A 22,323-nucleotide genomic window follows, 5' to 3' on the forward strand; every position below is an offset into this window, starting at 1 on the left:
AAGTGTTTTACCGGGCCCACAGCCATCTAACACGGAGCACCCCAATACGGATATTGCACAAATTAATCGCCCTCCATGGAATGTCAAAACATATGCATTATGGCGTGAGTAGCATCTGCGGCGCACGCCATCAAAATCTTGGGGGCCGCTCCAGACCGTTGCTGAAGTTGGCGCTGCTTCCGGGCAGACAGCTGTCCCATCCCGCGCCCCGCTGTGTTAACTGCGCCAGCGGGGAGCTGCAGACAACGAGCCCCCACCAACCAGGCGCGCACTCTCTGCCAGCGCGTGGTCATGAGCCCCAGACGACCAGTCGAACTCGTCCGCGTGCCGAATGCATGACTGCTTCCAAGTTCCCGGCAAGCAAGCGGCCGGCCTTCACTGCACGTCAGCCGGCGGCCGACTGAATGCCGACCATCTGCCGCAGGCGGACGACCGAGCGGCTCGGCCACCGCCGACACAGTCCGCTCGGCGAGACGTGCTGGCCGTGCCGTCTGCCGCAGGCGGACGACAGAGCGCCTCGGCCCGCGCCGGCACAGTCCGCTCGGCGAGACGTGTCGGCCGTGCCGTCTGCCGCAGGCGGACGACCGAGCGGCTCGGCCACCGCCGACACAGTCCGCTCGGCGAGACGTGCCGGCCGCGCCGTCTGCCGCAGGCGGACGACAGAGCGCCTCGGCCCGCGCCGGCACAGTCCGCTCGGCAAAACGTGCCAGTCGTGTTTCCGACACGCGTTCGGATCCGAGCAATCGGCCAGGCCAGGCGGCGCCGCGGGTGCTGGCACGGACAATGCGGGCTTAACTGTCGCCCGATGCGCCGGTAATCATGATTAACAGGTCAGGCATCTGCGCCTGCCAGCGACTGTTGGCAGCCGTAAAAGGACGCACATGGTGCGGCGTGAAGCGAAATGTGCGGCGCTTGCCACGCCTACGCGGAAGTTTGGCCATTTCCCTCCTGGGGGCTACGCCCGTGTTGGCAATGGCCATTTGTCGCCATGGGATAGCCACTTTGATCGTGGCTGGACGGGACGGGGTAGGGAGTGGGAGTGGGGTAGCGCCGTCTCCACGATTAATCACCGCGCACGTGCCGGGGCTCCAGTGACTCCGCCGATATCGGGCTTGAGAGCGGCGGAGCGGGCTGGCTGCTCCTGGATTTATGGTCTTTGGAGAGACGAGTGCATGCCTGAAAGCGCCTCAGCTGGCTGCTTATTTTCATACTTTGTAGCAAATGCGCGTTCCGTAATAGTTCTGCAGCCTGCATTCTTTAATTTCACTTTTCATTTAACTTTAATTAACTTTGACAAACTGTGTTTGGCCGACGGGCATGGTGTCTGTTGCCAAATCACCGCGTTGATATCACTTCAATGGAAGTTATGCCATGAAACATGCGATACTTCGACTTTTCTGTAATTTAGGGACGTTGGTGTTACGTGGTTTCGCCCAATAAATACATTCGTGCGTTCCGAAATTATATTTCGGTGAAAGGATTCCTAGACAATCTGTGCGACTACGCAATTTGTGCACTTCATTGTGTTGCATTGTATTACATGGATGATTTCCCAGATTTCAATTAGACTGCACAAAACATGTGACATCTGCACTTCCATTTAGACAAATCGGGGAGAGAGCGAACCAAGGAATAAAAACGCCTGGTTGCATAGTGAGCAGATACTCGCAGATGGTGTTTCGCTCAAATCTGGCAGCGCTGCTCCAATCACCTACGGCCATTTTGAAACCGGAGATGTAGAAGCCTCGTAGTTGCGGCGGCAGGCGGTTAAGGCTGGTCGCTATCCTGCATGCGAACCATCTCTTCTTGCCCCAGATCTTACAGAGCACTGCTTTGTCGCCTACACATTACCAGGTGAGCGGGCTCATTACGCTCCAGCGTGCTGTGTGCTGGTTTAAAGTAAGAAATTATCCCATGCCCTTTGTCCTCTCATAGCCCATTAATAAAATTCCCTTCTACCAAAAATGACTTTTACGGTAAAATTGGCATTTCTTATCCGAACCTTTTTTGGAAAATATTCCCGAAGTTAGTATCTGACCTGGAAGAGAGCCACAAGTGTATTTACAGCACGCTGCAGTTAGTGCCACCATTCGCATGTGAGCCCGATCAGCGCGACGAGACAGCGCTTCAATACAGCCTTATCAGGGGGGTCACAGAAAAGTGCCTTGTCGCAAGTGACACAAACATTTATTTACATCAGGAAAAGTTTCAGCTTTACCCTCTGGAGCTTTACTGGGAAATGGGGACGATTGCACGACTTGTGACAGGTTCCAAAAACTGCTCAGTCTTCTCGCGTTGGTCCTGAGTTCGTTTGCACGTGAGCTGAAGTTAGTAATGCAAATATCCGTTTCATTTACCAACCAGTGCTCGACGGGGTAGCCTTTGTACAAAAAACGAGGGACCTGTGTATCGTCAACAAGTCGCTTGAAGAACCTCAGCCTCGTCGGCGAAAAGGCAGCTCTTTTGATAGCATACAGTAAAGTGCGGGTGCTAAGCTGGTCTCTCAAACACGTCTATACTGTTAAAGTGTTTTTCAAGTATCCCTCTAGCATTGTCAGTAGACCGGACACTCTGGGTATGGCTGCTGGCACACAAAGACGAGTGAGTTGCAAGTGCGGGCGTCGTTCATTTAGCTGGATCGATTGAATTTGTCGATCGCCCCAAAACATTTGCAGAAGCCCGAAAAGGCACAGCTGACATATTTTGGTATTATCAGTGACCGACGAGACGCGATCGGAAACGGCAAAAACCCAGCAAGCTGCGCAGCTGCTCTTGTTTCAGAAGCTAAAACTGAGGATTCGTCGAATACACGGCTGAAACAATGTTGACTGAAGCCACAAAACCTATATTTGCAATGGCTGGCAATGTAACGATCATTAACGAAGCGAACAATAATCGCGAAGCAATATCTGGCAAGCAATATCTGGTGGGCAATTACGCCAAACTGCAAAGTGGGCGGAGAGTTCTGACTTATCAAAGCTGGAGTGACGAATGAAATGCGGCATTCACAAACATAACGTTTCCTGATATCTTGAGCTAAAAAAAACAACTTTAAGCTCGGTGATTGTTTCGGACTAGATATTTATGACTTCAGAAAGTAAAATGAATGGCCAGACCGAGCACGCGAAGGCAATATGGAAGCGCGCGAGGTCCATGTGGTCTATTCTCAAAGTCCCCTATGAATGACGTTTTAACGGGGATATACAGGAAAAGATTGTGGTTGATAGCCATAGTTATTGTGGTGATGGCTGACAATCGTTCTTTGTTTATTCCCCTGAAGGTTGGTGCCCTATAAAAACTATGTCTCGCTGTTTCAAAAAAGAAACTGAAAAATCGACAAGGGTCATCGGCGTTGGGCCAAGGGTCGTTGTTATAGGGTCTTCGGTCATCGGCGGGCAATTTTAAATTTACTTCTGCTATTGTTTCGATAAAGGCAAGTTGCCGAGATATCAACCCATTTATATCTTTATTCTTCTGGTTTACTCTGAGGAATAAGGTTATTGGCACTGTCTGATCTATGTGAATAATGTTCCTCGCAACTTGCACTGAATAGCTTGCGTAATTTTAAAGCACGTTGGCAGAAGCTGGCTCCGAATCCAGCAGCGGAAATTTACAATCTGGACGGAAAATTGTAAAGAGAAAAATTGGGTTTGGTATTGATACGAGGTTATGCTATTCAACATTTGGCCTCCTTAGCCTGGAAGTGTATCGGGCGTCCATGTTTCTACACTAACAACTCTACAATAATGCAAGCACATCTCTTTTCTCGTCGTTTTCTTCAATAGGACCGACCGTTATATACAAATCGTCGACTATAGACCGTGATCTCGGTTTGACAGCTGCACCGCAATAGCCAGTATGTCTCACACTTGTGATAACCTTCCCGATAGAGCATCAGTAATAATTCAGACATCCAGCCTGACCTTTGGACCTACCTCCCACTCCGAGGCTGATCGAGATGCAAACTTTTGGCTCCCGCTTCACACTTGGCCCTTTATGACAGAGCATTAATGATCCACGCGGCCCTCTCCCAAGCGTCCATAACCTAACGCCATAAGTGGATGATGCGCTCGCTTCTGAGTCGCCATGCAGCCTATGGCCTCGTCTGCTGGCACCGTGGACGACTGCCCCGGCTGCCCGACTACAATTAGGCCCAGCGGCCGCGGCCCCGGATGCAGCCCCACCCGTGCCGTGACCGGCCGGCTTTAATTTGCGCCCCATTGTCGCCGACACAGCGCCGTCGACGTCCGGCGCCGCCCATTGGTCACACTCGGGCGTGTCGGCGCCGACGAGCCCCGCGGGGCGCGCGTCGGAGGCGACGGGGCCGACGGCGCCCACTCGAGCGCGGCTGACGGCGGCGGCGGCGGCGGGCCGGCGTGCGACGCCGGAGCGCGGCGGGGGGCGGCGCTGCGAGCCGGCGGTGGGGGCACGATGCTGGCGGGGCGCCGAGCGCGCACGGTGTACGTGAGCCCGCACTTGAGGGCGGTGACTGCTCGTCGCTTCCGGATGCGGTGCGGAACTGGTGGCATTTTCGACGGTGCGAGGCAAGGTGAGTTTTTTCCGGTAAATGACAGTCTTTATCAGCACTCTTAGTACACCGATTTGTTTGGATATTGTAGCTCTTCCTATTTACGGGCGAACAGGAAAACGGTGTCAACCGCGAACGAAGCTCTTGACACACGCCCAAGGTGGTGGGTGCCGACAACTAGGGTGCAGGTTTATATCTGACCTTTGATCCCCGTTATTTCCGACCATACTTCGCTGCACCCTGGCTTGGCGCTTTGTTTAGGGGTGAAGAAGTGTCTTCTCGTCACCGACGAAATTTGTGAACCGCTTAAATTGCGACCTGGAACCAAAGATTTCAGAAACCGTCGCAATGTAGCTTTAAATACGATGTAGCACAAGAACAAGGATAAATGAAATGTGATGCGGCATGACCATGAAACATGTTCGTTTCGTGAGTTTATTTGCACTAAAGTATTATTTGTTGGTCATCAAACACTGAATGATGATTGAGTAATAAAATTATGAGATCAAGGCATACCTAACATAGCCAGCCTAGGGACGTGTAGTTTCCCATTCAGTTGGAGAAGGGAGATTGTATGTCCTATCCGGGGATGTAGTTTCCTATTTTCAGTTATTATTTATCCATTGTTTTTCATTAATGATAATTTTTAGGACTCAGCCCCAAAATAATTTTGAGAAAGTATGCCCTTACTCCCAACTCCGCAATGAAACCGGGTCAAATCTGGGAAATGCTGTTTATGTTGCACTTCGGGGGCAGGTTTTGCCTGTTTTCTTCCTGAGTCAGCCGCTCTCTCTTGCTCAAGTGTTTTGCAAAACTACGTTCCTGTAGCCCTATATCTACCCATTATCATGGTTCTACAGCCACCTGAAAATTATATTATTTTCGATTAGGTGGCGTCATCGCACAATCAACTGGAAGCACTAGCGACCTTTTTATCTTTTTATCTATTCGCGGTGCAGTACTCGCACTTCTAAACACGGTCTCAATCAACAGATTTTGTCTCATCTGCTGATAAAATATTGGCATCAACAGATGCACAAGACATTTATGAACGCCCTTATTGCCTTCACTCAGCACTATTTACAATATAATAACGAAAAAAGAGTTTTTTATTACGCCTATCAACCGGACGGTTCGGTAAAACTGCGATGCGGCGGACAGTGAGAGGCCTACGCTAGCGATGCTCGGCCTCTTTCCTCAAGGCCGTTATTCTTCTCAGCAGCAGGAAGCCCCGGATGAATTAATGGCCTGTGTTGCTTCAAAGTCGTCCGTTTGTCTCTTAACCTTCAGCTCAGGTAGCCACAAGCAACAATACTGATTTAGCAGGGAGTTTTACCTTTATTACTGGGGACACCCTTCATGGTAAATCCTTAGATAAGCCACTCAGCACGTTAAAACTGACGATTAGCTACGTTCTTGTAGCCAGTTAGCTTCTCACGACATGGCCACAACCAATGGTAGCCCAAAGCTTTGCACTGAACCCAATTCATTGCCGCGTGGCGAGCATTCGAACTCATCTGTCTCAATTGGCACGACGCTTTAAAACACCGCGTGGTAAACTGATCACCTTCGTCGCAAGATGCTGTGAACAGCCACGATTCTTATGACTCGTCATAAACCTAGTTATTTTGTATTTTATGCTGTTCAGTGGATCTCGGCTGTAAAATCTGTGAAAAGCATTGATCTGAGGGCTTTGGAAAAGCGTGGTGTCACCACTGATCCTTGACATTAGCACTGGTATGGTACACCCTACAGTATATTTCTAGCACCTGCTAAAGACTTTCCTGATGAATGTTATAGTTGGCCACGTCTTATGGCTCAATTTGCTCATACAGCGAAACGTCAATGCTCGACATGTGCTCTACAGATGCTCACGCTGCAAGCGTTTGCGAGTAAAGACCAATACCAAGCTTTGAATTTCGTCTAGCGAGGACTCTCGTCTAGCTCGACAGACATGTCGAGAGCTAAAATGACAGAGCAGTTAAAGACTGTTGACCGAGTGGGTCTCCAGAGTGAAGGTCTTGAAAATAGCGTCGCCAGCGCTCTGGCACCTGTAGGAAGTTGATGTGAGCAAAAAGGGTCTAGAATCTTGGTGGCTCGGATGATGAGTTGGGGGTTTTCATATTGAAAATAATAGAGCGTGAGTACACTAATAGGTAGTGGTTACACACTACAAAAACATTGTTTTTTAACAAAAAAACCGACAATTCAAAGCTATGCCTATGATGAGATTTCTTTGCAAAAGCCGATCGCCGCAACGCCGCAATATTTATTTTCCTATGGAGCATATCGCACAGAATGTGTTGACTCCATTCCCCGATACCCGTTTTGTTTGATGTAACCAGGGGCACGATACACCACCGAACTGTATTTTAAATTATCCTGTCCACAATGCGACGGGGTTGAGATCACTGATGATTACCACTGCCGCTGATACCACAGTCACGATTGTGTAACAAATGCACTTGCTGCTGAGTGAAACATGGGATAACTTTTATCTGAGCCATGCTGTACTTTTCAAAGCTACTGCATGTCGGAGTCACTTATTCTTTATCCCAATCCAGATATTATCATTTGAAAAACGTGTCATACGCTTGCGTCACTGACCTAACTTATTCAGGAGTTGTCTCCACCTTTTCGGCACATAATGCTGGATATGGTTTTACGTGCACCTCAATGCTGCGCCGCGGTTAAACCTCGTTGGCGAGTTGCCAGCTGACCTTTCCATGTCAGTCGGCCCAAACAATACGCCTGTTCTTGACTTCGGATCAATGCGGCGGATTACGAGTTCAACATCTATCCCCAGGCCACGGAGACATCTATCCCCAGACTACGGAGACAAAAGCAATTGAAGACAAGGTCGGCTGGTGTTTATACATTACAGAATGTCATCGATCCGTCAGACTAGCGTAGACTTACTGGTTTTAGACAGAGCAAAAGCAAAGCATGCACACAGAGCTGAGAACTTCCCCTAATTATCACATTGTTGCAGATTTGTTTTGTTCTCATTGGCAGTATTGTCAAGATGATGCTTGCGAATTCCGTCCAGAATAGCCAATTATGGTGTCAAACCGGAATATGAGCTAGTGATTTTCTCGTTGGATGAAAAAGCTGACCAGAGCTGCTCAGAAATATTTGAAATGGAGAAATGTTATGGATGGTATGATTTCTATTTTTGCTGAGTCTACCACCATGAACGGTACGGGACAAAAAGTCAAAACCAAAAAGTCAAAGAACGAAAAGTCGAAGGACAGCAAGACAAATGGCAAAAGTCAAATAGAATAAAAGTCAAATACAAAACGGTAAAAAGCCAAAAAATCAAAGAACAAAAACCAAATGGCAAAAAAATCTAAAGGATAAAAGTTAAATACAAAAAGTTAAACAGCCAAAAAGTCAAACACAATAAAAGTCAAAAAGATAAAAGTCAGAGGGCATGAAGCGAAACGGGCAAAAAGGCAAATGGATGCAAGTTAAAAAGGATAAAACTCAAAAGAAAAAAAACGTCAAACAGCAAAAAGTCCAAAGAGATAAACATAAAATGGGCAACGTCAGAACAAGCTATAAATATCCCTTCCCTGGATTTGGCAGGGCTTCAAAGCACACCGAGGCCTCTGGTCAGGCGTTCGCGGGGAGGGCTAAGCTGGGGGGGGGGGGGGGAGGGAGGGGGGTTTTGAAGAGCCCACCCCGCTCAACCGGTTGAAATAAGCCATTCATTGGCCCTGTAACTCCGCATATCCCGCATATCCTGCAACTCCGCATAGGCCGGGTCTCAGCTTTGTATCGTAAAAAGGCGCGTTCGCGTGATGGAAGTGCAGAGGTGTAGTTTCCCAACATGGATGGTGGAGGGCTGAACAGAGAAAAAGGACCCAATCTACCCCAAAATGGGCCAACAAATAGGCTTTTTATATTTTACACTGCAGATTTGGCCCACTTTCTTCCCAACGTTTAGAGAATGAAGCCCCGGGGGGGCGGGGCACTGGAGCCCCCTCCCCCAACTGAATGGAGAACCACACCCCTGGGTAAGTGTCTTAATTCGCGATGTTTTTTCGGGATGTTATGTCTTGTAGCGATTGAATAGGAAGCTACACCCCCTGGTAGGTGTCTTTTTTCGTGATGTGATGTCTTTTTCTTTATCTGCTTCAAATCTCCTCAACCACAACAAACCATGGCCATAGAAGGACGTTTCTGCGACGAGTGGTGCCACGGATTTTGAACTATGAAATTTGTTATGTGGTTTCGAACACTCTAATCGAAACGGAGCCTTCTCAAAGCAAATACTTCCAAGCGAGGCTATCTAAGGGATTTCTTGAGCTTTGGTGAGAAGAACTCAAGGGAACCCGCACAATCACTTTATCGCCCTTCTCCATTACAACTCCTCTGAAAATGTAGCACCATACCTTTCAAATTTGGAGAAAGTGTATGTCACGTGTCACGGTCATCGCAGGTTTTGGGGAGCTAGATGGATCATAGATCACCCCATGTGTTGGGCTACTGAGACCACTGAAAGAAACAACAAATAATGTTAGACATGAGGTACCAATTAACATTTGTAAACGGACCTTGCTGTTTGTAAACAGCCAGTTTTGTGATTGAACTGGTTTAAGTCGTAAAGAGCCACCGCTACTGTTACAAGTGTTCGGGTGGTTTTATCAAGCTGTCCGATAAAATGATAAAGCTTTAAGAATTGTATGGGCAGATACTGGGATAGGGTAAGCTTCTAGGTGTTCCACGGGCTTTGTAAGTAGACACATTTATTGAAGAATCGTCAGTCAAATTTACGACTTGTTGCAGAAAGGGTCAGAAACACGAATTTGGATATACTAGCCCAAATATGGAGGTGGGTAACTGCCCCTTGCTCCTTCCCTGTTGAGCCGTTACTGATTACATCTCCAAGTAACGAGTCCCTGTAGGCGTGCAAGGGTCATGCTGACATATAAAGGAGGCCCAGCCTGAACGTAAATGAGACGAACAGACCTCGTGGCTGTGCGGAGGACGTGGGGTGCCCTGGATTTGAGCCGAAAATGCCCCGCGCATTGGACGAGAGGGTTTTTTTTAGTTTACTTTCCTCAGGGTTCTCAGGCCCTTTTTCGTTTTGACTTGGATTTCTTTGACCTGTTTTTTCCCTTTTCTACATAAACGTGGGGAAGGCTACAAGGGGAGTGGGAGACAAGTGTTAAGCACATTACTACCGTAGTCTTCATCCCATTTGGCTTTCACCCTGACATTTTATATTTGATCTGTATCTTTTGACTTGCTACATTTTACTTTTATTTTTAACTTTTAGCCATCAAACCTTTTTCCATCTGGCCTGTTATCCTTTTGACTTTTTGCCGTTTGGTATTAATCCATTTGGCTTTCTTCCCTTTTGTCTTTTTGCTTATTTGACTTTTTGCGTTTGACTTTTACCTTTTTGGCTTTTTGCCATTTGTCTTTTTGCTCTTTTGACTTTTGAACTGTTTGCCTTTTAGGCATTTGATTTTTATCCTGTTTGACTTTTTACTATTTGACTTTATCTTATCTGAATTTTGTCCTTTGAGTTTGACTTTTGACTTCTTGTCCGGTTACCATCATGAACAGTTGCTGTACCCGGAAAAAAATGACATAAAGGCAACATCGAGCATTTGAAATTTGTTGGTGTTTGAATGCCGATGATACCGTCAAAACTGTGAGCTTCCAATATAGATTGCTTGCAAAACTACGGCAGTGCTCCCTGCCCCTAATTACAGCTGACCATAAATAAAGTAGTGAGCAAAGGCTTTACAGCACAAGGCCCACCAAGTCAGGACACCGCGGGGACGGGAGAATTAGACAAGTGAAAAACCACGGAAGTTGTTCGTAGATAAGACGGTTGTATTATCCTTATTCCTCGGAGAGAAAAAAAAACATCACTGTACCACTACTGATTGTTTTTGTTTTGTTTAGCATCAGTTTTACCAGGAATTCGTACCATCTTATCTCATTAAAAAACCCGACTGAGCAACGTTCACCCAGGTTGCATGGTAAACGAATGATATCGTGTCATCTGTATTTGGGCTTTAACTTGCACTGTGCTTTCAGCACAGACTAGAGCTAGTTTCTCGCAACATTTTAAATTTTGCATGAAATGGTATTACGAATGCCTGCAAAGTGGGGAAGGTAGTCAGGAATAGTAACCGTGTACGCAATATGAGTGCTTGTCTAAGAAGATGACTTCGGATCACGCCAGAAATTCTTCTGATTGTTTTCCATATGGGTCCAGCGGGGGTGGAGGGGGGGGGGCAGCTTCCTGGCCAGGATGTCTAATCTAGACATTCAACTGATCATCTGAACGGTGGAGAGCAAGTTTGTAGTCTGGTGGTGCTAAACGAATTATGTGGGAACTTGAGGGGAACCTAGCAAACTGTGTTTGGGAAAGAACGTATTTACCCAATGCAAATAGTTTTGGTTTAGTAGTTTTTCACGGAAATTTGGTGATGGTGGCTAAATTTGAACAAGGCCAAAACAAATCATTTGGTCGGCAGACTCCCCCAACTTTGCGTTCTGTGATGCTTAGCTGCGTTTAAACGTTAGAACGATAGGGTGTTCGCTGCCGCTACGAGGGTCGCGCAAGGTCTCAGGATGGTCATAGGCACCGACCCTGCCGACAACGCTTTTGATTTTATGCATGCAAACGCTTTCCGGCTGAAGTCGAATGTGACAGTCATAGCTTGCCGTTGCCATCAATTTAAGTCGCAGGTTTTCAAGTGTCATCAGTGATGACACAATGCAACGGCATGACACTCGGCGAGTTCGCGTGCAACGGGTAGGAAAGCACCAAAAACAACGGCATCATGCTCCACGTGCTTTAAGTAGCATTCTCCAGCAAACTGAATGCCGCCGCCGTGAGCCGGGTGAAAATCCTGGGTTGGTTGCCCTGCGGCTCTAGGTACGAGTTTTGCGTTAGGCGAGCTGTAGATCCTGACCGCCATGGAAAGGCTCAGCTGGCAGCTGGCCAATAACGGTCGGCCCAAGCCCTGTTGGGCTGTGTGGCGCTTACAATTATTCGTGGTCCGGCCTGCCGAAAGCGCGGATGCCTAGTTATTCTCTGAACGGGACGGCGCAACTTGGGTGGCAGGTTGGGGTACACGCGACAGGATTCACGTAGGGGCATACTAACCACAGACCACGTGCAAGACATTTGGACAACATCATAAAAGCCATGAACAATAACAATTCAGGAATGTGTGTCACTTTTCGTTACATTTGATGACATCTTTTAAGCCATGCAATGCATTGTCTGGTTTCTAAACCCATGTTGCAGATTTGTTCTTTTGGTTGACTGCCTGACTTTCAATACCACTCATACATTGGGCACGGGCACGTTTCCATAAAACGTTGCTGAGACGAGCAAAAGTATTTTGCTGCGACGCCGTTACACTGCTTGAGCCGGACATTTATCACTTGAACCTTAATTCTCCATGCGACTGGTCCGCAGAATCTCTGCAGCAACCCAGATCGCCGCCACACTATTCCCGCAGTGCCGCTGTGCCATTTGGATACCGCTCCGAGGCGGATGTTCTTGATTTTTAAATACGTGCGATTCTGTATGACAGCCGCTGCCTGTTATACAATGGGAGTGTACTTTGGGCCTGGTTTCGGGTTCGTGTCACGTCCCGGTTTGTGTCGTGGGGGCAGCAGCTGCTCACAGCATAGTGCTGGTCTGGATCATGGAAACAGCGGCCCCGCACGACAGGTCACGTGACACCAGCTGGCATGTTTGCGCGGCGAGACTCGATCAATCACCACAATATTGAGGCATGAATAAGAAACAGTCATGAGCGATATACATCTAGGTAAGTGCGTTTGCTGCCATTGGAGGGAAGATTTATGCATGGACATCACAAACATGCACAGCTGATATCCGGCAGCCCAGTAACACACGAGTCTGCTTGGGCGAGGTACCGTCCTTACATACGCCAATACAAGCACAACAGCTCATCAAATCAGGCTTGGGAAGTAACTTACTGATGACTGGTTGGAAGCGGGAAAGCTGTAATTCAGCGATTATACTTTTAATGCGGATTCAAACCATGTGGTGCAGGACTGAGACTTTTCTTAGAATCATAGCACCTGCTACACTACACGAGATTAGGCTGAAAATTTTGGGGTTAGACATAAAAAGCGCACGCTCACCTAATCCTTATGCCAAATTCTTGTTTACAAAGTGTTTTCTCTTAACGATGCTTCCTACCATCCCGAAAATTTGGACCTGGAAGGAATTCATCTTGGCGACGTTGAAGTTTATAACGTGACGGCGGCTCACAAAACACCAAAGCAGTCATGCTTAAACGGCTCCGTTTTGGTTGGGGTGACAGCTCTCCCGAACCAATACATTTTGCTCGTTTTAGCTCGTTCTAGAAGATATGTCACTAAAACACCTAATTAAGTTCGTTCATTTTAATGCAATTAATTACGAGACTGAACATTCTGGAAGGACTGCTTAAGTCCTTGTCATGCCTGTATATTGATGCAAATTGGCGACGACATTCTGGGAAAAAAACTCGTGCACTCATTAAGTACGCTGACAATTTATACTGAGTAAGTGAGCGAGGGAAGAGGGGGTAAAGAACGCATTTATGAAGATGAGACCAAATCCAAGTCGGTCTTATTCTTTGTTCGTCTGCGTGTCCACATGCAATTCGTGATTTTCTCACCTTCACGACGTCCTCCGTCAAGTAATAACTTAGCAGAATCATTTGGGGATTGTGTGGTGCTTAAGGCATGTTAGAACCCTCAAAATCGATCATTTATGTTCGCGACTTTAACACGCGCCCGAGTGGCTGGCAGGATACCCCTGGCTCGGGCGGGGATAATTGGACCCTCTGAGATCTCAGGAACTAAGAGAGCTAGAGACACCAAATCTGTAGAGTAAGCTGACCTGTACCTGAACTCACTCAGGTCAAATTTTGAAATTCATAGATCTTGACCTTCGGATAAAGTAAGGTCAAACAAGGTCAATGTCTAAGCTGGTCTCAAAAGTACCCCCAGAACCTAGATACCTGTTCTAGGCAAAAGTCACATGAATATTCAAGATCAGTGACCTGTTTTAACCTTTTGAAGGTCATGTGGCCAAAGGCATGTAAGACTGCTTTGAGTTTTGCACTTAAGTAGGCGACATAGATTACACTAGGTAGTATGTCCCTAAAAACAAAGCGATGACCTGGGTAACTTTAGGTCAATGCCCTGTTCTGAGCTTTGAAAAGTGCACGGAAGATGTATAGCGCGGCTCCTGTTGTCAATTAATTTTAAATGGGCACCAGAAACTACCCCATACAGCAAGGCCTAGAGTAATAAAACAGATTGGCTTTGGCCTTGGTATGACCTCCAAAACTAACCTCAGGTCAATGGAATTCGTTCATTCAGTTGTTGCGCTGCCTAAGAGAGTATCTCAGAGATGTATGGCCTCGTCTAACATTTCACTGTTACATCAGATTGAACTATTCCCTAGAAATTGCCTTCGCTGAATCCGTGACCCGACTTTGACCTGCTGCAGGTCAGCAATCTTACAAGGTGCATCTCAATTTTTTAACAAACGATCTGTTATTCATTTCTCTATAGCCATTCAAAATTTGGCGCAGCTGCGTCGCACCGTTCGGAAACCATTCTGGAAAACCTTTGGGGGTTAATTTGATCCCCACCCGAGCGCGTGTTAAAATACGCATACAAGATGATGCGAACGCTTCGGGAGCTATTTCATCCAGAAGCCACACGTGCCGTTGTGTGCGGACGGGGACCTGACGCAGCTGTTCATGATGTGGAGGGCAGCTGTGGGCCTTACGCACCCAGACGAGAAACGGCATTTTTTATTATAAAGGTGGTTGATTTCATGCACCATTTCCACAAGTTTTCGCGTATTCAAAGCGTTGCGTAATCCCGCCCTGATTAAGTCGGGCCATTACTTGATACCTTACGTAGCGAGCTGAGAAAGAAGTAACGCGTTCGGAACAAAGGAACAATTAATTTGAAACGGCAAAACAATGCATGCAAAACAGATAAATTAAAGAATGAAACTTCTCACTATGGCCTATCCATGTGATGCGTGCATTTCATAATAACGCAGTAGATAGTGGCAGGGGTCAGGCATGAGACGTTCTTGGGGTTATGGTTAAATTCAGTCTGTAACAGAAAACCTGGGAGCACCTGTGCGGGCTTAAGCCTGCGTAGCCGTGCTGTAGCTCAGTGTCCTCAATTATACCAGTTATCCCTGATGTTTTGTTGTGGCTGTAAAATGTCTATAGGTTTTGACTGTTTAAAGAAACGATCATTTTGCACGTTTCTTTATCGCGCATGAATTACAGAACCACCATAAGGTACCCGTTGCAATGCAATAGCACTGTAGTGATTGCTTGCTTTAGTATTTGGCTGATCCGGGCTTAGCAGACGTGTAGAGATTGGTGGTGTTTGGGAAATTTCCAGAAACGTTGTTACCTCTCAAGCGTCCCATAAGACAGCACGGTTAAGTCACGCACAGGAATGTGACAAACATTTGCTAGCGCATAGATTTATGTACATGTCTAATAGACACCTGATAAGCGTACCACGCATCCCATCCATGCCTCCTGCGCGTCCTGCCATAGGCGATAGCCCTGTATGATGTACCAGACAGCGTGGCACGATAACAACCAAACACCTGAACGACCTCGCCAAGGTAGACTTGACGAAACGACCAGGGTCGATAACGTGAGGGCCTGGAGTTGATCCAGCATGGGAGGAGGCTGAGTCCTGAAAACCAGGCCTGGTACCCGAAACCCGATCTAAAAGACGGGGGCTTTCCCTCTCCATACCTCGGATGTCTGTAGCTCTTCTGGTCCTGTCTTGGATCTGTGGAGGCAAAAGATGCACTTACGCAGATTTAGATTAGAGATCATCAAAGTGTTCACGTCTTTTCTCCCACAGGCAGGAGTGAAGTCAAGATTACACACTAGGTCGGTGTCCCAACCGCCATACGAAATGTTTCACACTACCAGCGGGATGAAGAACTGCGTAATCCTCATATTGCTCGGTAAGTCCAGTCGCGAGCGAGTGCATTACAGTCACAGGGCTGAATGCGGACTGAATGCGGAGGTGTTAAAGCATAGCAGCCTTGGCAGATGTGAGGCGCGAGCTTCTCAGTGTGTTATTATAACAGCTACAGGACTGAATGCGGAGGTGTTAAAGCATAGCAGCCTTGGCAGATTTGAGCCGCAAGGTCCTCAGTGTTATTATAACAGCTACAGGACTGAATGCGGACTGGATTCGGGGTGTTAAAGCATAGCAGCCTTGGCAGATTTGAGCCGCGAGTTCCTCGGTGTGCTATTATGCAGTTTATACTTACGTTCAAGTATGAGTGCTTAAGTGAATTTTTGCAAAAAACGTAAAGTAATGGTTATTTCTTTTGAAACGCTAACAAGTATAGGTGTGATATTATACAGTCCCTATGAATAAGCATGCGTCGGTCTGCTAAACGATTGATATTCGACATGCTTGACAGACATTATAGTAATGACTGCCAGACATACCAAAACCATATTGTGACATTGAATGTACTGCTCACATGTGGACGCCGCGTGTGCTCCGCATGTCCCACACGTAAATCTACTGATTCGTCATCCAGGTGCCGTTTCTTAGCTTTTCAAATATCAGTAGAAGATCTCTCACAGCTATACATGATGCATAACTACGGTACGTGAAATGCCATATGCAATTCCGTGTAAATTCGAGACTCCGGTAAGCGGCCGCCAGCATTGCATGGCAATATGGCACCCGCCATGGACAGTCGTGAAGCTTGTGAAACTCGTGGAACTCGGTGACTGTCTTTAAGGAGCCATACCGTCATAGCCAGGCGCCGTCCGCATGATTTGCGTGCCGTGACGCCGGTCAGAGACACGTGTTGCTGCTGTTAACCGGCGACAGCTGGCCATTTCATGCGCCCTTCAATGGCCTGACTTGGCGCTGGCTTCCTGTCCTGTAAATGAGCTGTCGGCGACGGGGGGCGGTGGCGCTCCGGCCGCCATACTCCCGCCGGATTTATTTGCTCATTCCATGATGCCCGGACGCCGGATGATTCATACCGGGCGCGGCTGCGAAGCGGGCCCGGCCGCCAGCACCGGCGGAGCCAGCGCCGCGGCTGGGCAGCAGGTCACTCGGAGCGGGACAGGCGCAGGACTCGGAATGGGACCGGCGCAGAGTGAGCGCACCAGGAGCGGGCCCGGCCGCCAGCACCGGCAGAGCCAGCGCCGCGGCTGGGCAGCAGGTTACTCGGAGCGGGACTGGCGCAGAGTGAGCCGAGCAAGGAGCTGGCTCGGCAGCCAGCACCGGCAGAGCCAGCGCCGCGGCTGGGCAGCGGGTCACTCGGAATGGGACAGGCGCAGTGTGAGCCGGGCCAGGGGCCCGCGGCCCACGGCCGCCGTCGGAGCTGCCGCGGGCCGCCATGCGGGCCACATATCGACCTCCCGCGGCGCGGGCCGGCGCGGGATTGGGATCGCGCGGAGCTGGAGAGCAGGCCGAATAACGTGCGGTTATTGCCCCTGACTGGGTTGACAGAGAATCAGTGATGAGGCGGGGAGCCGGAATGATTCTGGAATGAGACAGCTCACGTGGCCGCGTGCTGGCAAAGTCTTGTCTTGTTGGCTGAGGTGTCCGGGTAAGGCAAGAGGTCAAGTTTACCGTTTTCGAGCGTTCTTGACGTCGGGCAATACCACAACTGCAATAGAGAAACGTTGAGCAACGTAAATTCTTAGCACGCGCTCGGATGGGGTCAATTTGACACCCAAGGGTTTCTCCACAATCACACCTGAACGGGGTGGCGTAGCCGCCCCAAACTTCGTATGGCCATCGGAAATTGGAAGCCAATCTTGTGGTACAACAAATTAGATGTTCCTTTCACGGCTGCAGACCTGTAGCAGGTCAGGGTTAGGCCATGGCTGTCAACGAAGACAATTTTCAGGGCATCATCTAATCTGGTGCGACAACGGACTGTCAGACTGAATCTAAACTTTCTTTGAGCTAGTTTCTTAGAAATTAGGCAACTGAATTTAGGATGACGACTTATTCTATTGATCCTTGGTCAGACATGAAGGTCACACCAAGGTCAAAATCAAGCCGTTTTTTGTTGGATGACTTGCTTTGTAGAATAACTTGTAACGTTTGTTTTAAAACTCTTGACCAACAGGACGTCAGTAGATATCTTATTCGAGCCTCATGAGGGCTAGAAGAGGTTGCCGCCCTAAAATGACTCTGACCAATCTTTTTAGGAAACATTCTGCTCAGCGTAATCGCTGACGCTTATTTAAAGTTAAAAATCAAACCAATCTTTTAAGTTCTTTTTCGGCATGACCTATTTAAGGTTAAATAAGGTCACCGGCCTGAAACTGACCTCAGTGATGTTTTGCTTATAAAAGTATCTAGGCCAAGGGTGGGTTCAGGAGAAGACCTGAGGAAAATTTGAATGCCGATCTGGAGATTGACCTTGTTTGCCCTTATTGAACCAGAAGATTATGATCTAGATAACCCGAAATTTATTTTAAAAAAGTTCACCTACAGGCCTACCCACGTTGTGAACTTGGTTTGGCTAGCTCTCTTGCAGATCTCAAAGCGTCAAATTACCTCCCCCCCCCCCCCCCAAACTGATCGCGTTCCATCTAACTGACCACCCGAAAGTGCATGACAAAAACATCTTAGTTCAATCAGCACGGGGACATATTTTACTCCCAAATTCCTCACTAACTTTTAGATGACATCACATGCCGGGTGTATGAGCTACAGTGCGGCTGAGTGCGTGCTCAGTGCTGCATCGGCCCACAGAGAGCGGAAGTGCCAGCGATCTCTCCGATGATCAGCCGTGATCTGTCGTCACGAGGCTCCGCCAAGCTACCCAAAATGGTCAGCGATCTCTCCGATGATCAGCCGTGAGCTGTCGTCACGAGGCTTCCGCCAAGCTACCCAAAATGGTCAGCGATCTCTCCGATGATCAGCCGTGAGCTGTCGTCACGAGGCTTCCGCCAAGCTTCCCAAAATGGTCAGCGATCTCTCCGATGATCAGCCGTGAGCTGTTGTCACGAGGCTTCCGCCAAGCTTCCCAAAACGGTCGGCGATCTCTCCGATGATCAGCCGTGAGCTGTTGTCACGAGGCTTCCGCCAAGCTTCCCAAAACGGCTTTGAAACCGTCCCGACAGGCGATTATTTCAACATGGATTAGTCGGAATGGGCATGAAATGACCGCACTATGGGAAGCAACGTAAGCCCCGTGGATTTATTTGATCAAGCCAGGTCATTGATCAAGTCAGGAGCCCAGCATTCACTTCGACAAAGGGCTGTGTGGAAGCCTTCGCCGGTGCTAGCGGGTGTATCATGCCCATAAATATTCAGTCAGCGACAGGCTCCGTTTATCAGCTTGTTGAGTCATGGGATGGTTTTCGAATGGAAAATGGAAATCCAGCAGATCTTGATTTTCCAAGTATCTGCGTACAGAAGCAACAGCTGAAGCCAATTGATCTGGAGAGGGGGGGGGGGGGGTATTTAGAAATATTGATGTATACAAGGACTAAATGATGAAATGTGATGAAAATCCAGGTGTTAGTGGCTCGGCTCTAGCATTCTAAAATTTTTGACGTAAATTGAGAAATGCATCTGGATGCTGATAGTAAACCTTATTGTCCATCGTCATCCGTTATTGCGGCAGCGGTCATGCGATCAATGGCAATCCGATGACCCCGAACAAAACAGCACCGCACGGCGTCACTGTTGCGTACAAAACGTCCGAGGTCTTAAACGTGATGTTGAATACTAGAAATTATTAATACCCAAGCCTAGATGATGAAAAAACAGTAAAATGCTTCAAAGTAAATGAAAAGCAGCATATACGGCGCAATAGAGACTGAGCGGGCGCTGGAAAAGGGACAGCGGCCTCAGTGGTCATTGCCCCTTCCCCACGGATCCCACTCGATCACTGGCGCGACGGGCACTTGGACGGGGGAGGGTCGCCACCGAGAATCATTTGGACGTCAGACCGGCGGCGGCAACGGGTATGCAGTGGGCAGAACAACATCGGCAAAGACGCATGGTTCCGGCGGACGTCACAGGAACAGATAGCAGAGGAGACATTTAAAAACATCTACAAAACGCCTAATACGGCGACGAGTCAATCTTGAAACGGCCGGCGTAAAAGTACAGAAGTACGGTCGAGTGAGCTGCTGCTGAGGCTTAAAAAGCACATGGATTGGCCGTAATAGTCTGTGGTGTGATTGTGCGGGGTGTGCGCCCTCACCTTCGCTGCATTCCGATTTCTACATTTGACTGGGTGCCGGGGGGCGTCACGTGACCGCGGGTCTCCCGATTTGCCGGGGGTCAAGGGTCGGCCGTTGAGGCGGCGGCAGGGACCCGAAGCTCGCAGGCGCCAGTCGGTTTTTGGAATACACGATACGTTTTCTTACAAGTCATTTCGGCCATCAAGCCCGAATCTGCCGCGGCTAGTGACGACGTTGTGGCAACGGCTGCTGCGAATTTTCCAGCGCCAGTGATGTCGACTTTTACGGCCGGAGTGGACAGAGGGGCCGCGATGACTGGTGGTGGCCCATTCGACGCGCGACTCATCACCGAGTACGATGGCACGGCCGACGTCGTAGAGTGGTTCACGAAGGCGGCTGTGCTCTGCCGCCGTCGTGGACCGGACTTGCCCAGCATTCTGCCGGCGCGACTCACAGGTGGCGCGCTTGCCGTCTGGCTGCAGATGCCGGAGGAGGTGCGCACATCGAATGACGCCGTGCGTGACGCTCTCCATGATGCCTTTGCGATGGATCGGTTTGTCGCGTACGACGCGTATACCAGCCGGCGGCTGCTGCCTGGTGAATCGCCTGACGTGTTCCTGGCGGACGCGCGGCGCCTCGCAGCTCTGTGCGGTGGGGTTCCGGAAAACGTGCTCACGTGCGCTCTTGTCGCCGGGCTGCCCGACGAGGCGCGGAGGACTGTCCGCGCTGGTCCCGGGCGGAGGCTTTGAGTCTGGCGAGCATCCTGGTGCGAGCCCGGGCAGTGCTGAGCGACGAACGTGCCGGTGCGGCGGCGGCAGCGGCTAGAGCGCACGAAGAACGAGGAACCCGGCAAGCACGACCGGCAAGGCGACCAGTCCGGAAGTGCTGGACCTGTGAACAGGCGGGTCATCTGGCAGTGGCGTGCCCAAACGGGCTGCGTTGGCGCCAGCGCAGGCCCCCGAGCAGTAGCGCGCGCTCTACCAGTCGTGACACTGCTGGCGGACCAGCGCCCCCGGCGTGCCCTGTTCAGCACGGGATGTACGGACACCCTGGTTCACGTGAGCTGCTACCGCACGTGGCGCCCGTGCGCGGTCAAGATGCGAACGGTGAACGATGGAGTGTTGCGGTGCGTGGGCACCGCCTAGGTGACGTTCGACTACAGAGGCAAGCGTGTAATGCTCGCGGCGCTGGTGGTCCCAGATCGTCCATTGGGGTTGGACGTGCTGATCGGCATGTCCGGCATCACCGCGTTAGGAGGCATCAGTGTTCGGTCCCCGACTGGCGTGCGGCTGGGTGCGGCAACGCGGGAGGCGCCAGAGTCGGCAAGTGACGAGCCGGCATGCAGCGCGGCGGCGCCGGGCAGCGGCACGCGAAGCTCACTGGCGTTGGAAGCGGCGGATTTCACGGCTCGGTTCGACAGCGCTCACTGGAGTAAGGCGTGGAAGTGGGCGCACGGACGTGGTCCCGAACGTCTGGGGAACACCGTGAGTGAATACGCTGTGCCGGCTGAAGCACAAGAGGCCTACGAGCGCGAGATGGCTGAGTGGATGACGAACGGATGGCTCCGGCCCTATGACGAGCAAGAGGACGGGCCGGCTCGGGGCCTGATTCCCTTGATGGCGGTTCAACAGCCGCACAAGGGGAATGCCAGGCCGGTGTTGGACGACCGCGAACTCAGCCGGCATGTGACCGCGCACACCGTGGATGCCGACGTGTGAGACTGCTGAGAGTTAAAAAGCACATGGATTGGCCGTAATAGTCTGTGGTGTGATTGTGTGGGGTGTGCGCCCTCGCCCTCGCTATCTTCCGAACTTTACATCTGACTGGGTGCCGGGGACGTCACGTGACCGCGGGTCTCCCGATTCGCCGGGGGTCAAGGGTCGGCCGCTGAGGCGGCGGCAAGGACCCGACGCTTGCAGGCGCCAGTCGGTTTTTGGGCGAGTCAGGGCAAATACACGCTACGTTCTCTTACATGGTCACACAATATCACACAGCACAAACGATCCAAACTTCAGCTCTGCGGGTCGGCAGCAGTCATTAGACTGACACAACTCAGGTCGGCCCCACACCGGCCAGGGGGTCAGCCCAGTCGACAGCAGCATAATACCATACCACGGCACTACAGCCAGTCTCATCATAGCATGCGTTTTCTTAGCGCCGGTGAAATGTCTGAACGATACACTCAACTGTCCTATAGCGTGCCTCGTCATCATTCCGAGCGCCGGCTGCCATAGACCTCAGTCGTGCACCCTTCGCATAACTGCATATTGCAACCCTAAGGCTGCCCCGGGGCAACAAATTGGGCCGGGTCACAAGCGAGCCCCAGCGCCTAATTAATCCGCCTTGAGCACCACCGAACCAGCCATAATCAAACACGTCCATTGTTGACGGCATGCAGTGCGCGCCAGCGGCCCCCATTTGCGACCCGACTCAATCCACAGCCGGCCCGGTAGCTATTACGGCCCGGCCCGCGCCCGGCTAACGGCCGGCGTGCTGTGTTGCAGCCGGCTACCGGCGTGCGGCCGAGGAGGGCCCGGCGCCGCGGCACCCGGG

General features: G+C 50.1%; 1 long non-coding RNA gene across 1 annotated transcript; it reads left to right on the top strand.

The window, feature by feature from the left end:
- The first annotated feature begins 4,465 nt into the window (after window positions 1-4,465).
- Window positions 4,466-22,323, top strand: LOC119099925 (uncharacterized). Its single transcript, XR_005094441.1, has 3 exons — window positions 4,466-4,549; window positions 15,443-15,548; window positions 22,275-22,323. It is a non-coding gene; the product is annotated as an uncharacterized LOC119099925 (long non-coding RNA).

The sequence above is a fragment of the Pollicipes pollicipes genome, unplaced genomic scaffold, assembly GCF_011947565.3.
Source record: "Pollicipes pollicipes isolate AB1234 unplaced genomic scaffold, Ppol_2.1 Scaffold_4881;HRSCAF=5763_pilon_pilon_pilon, whole genome shotgun sequence".
Lineage (NCBI taxonomy): Eukaryota > Metazoa > Arthropoda > Thecostraca > Pollicipedomorpha > Pollicipedidae > Pollicipes > Pollicipes pollicipes.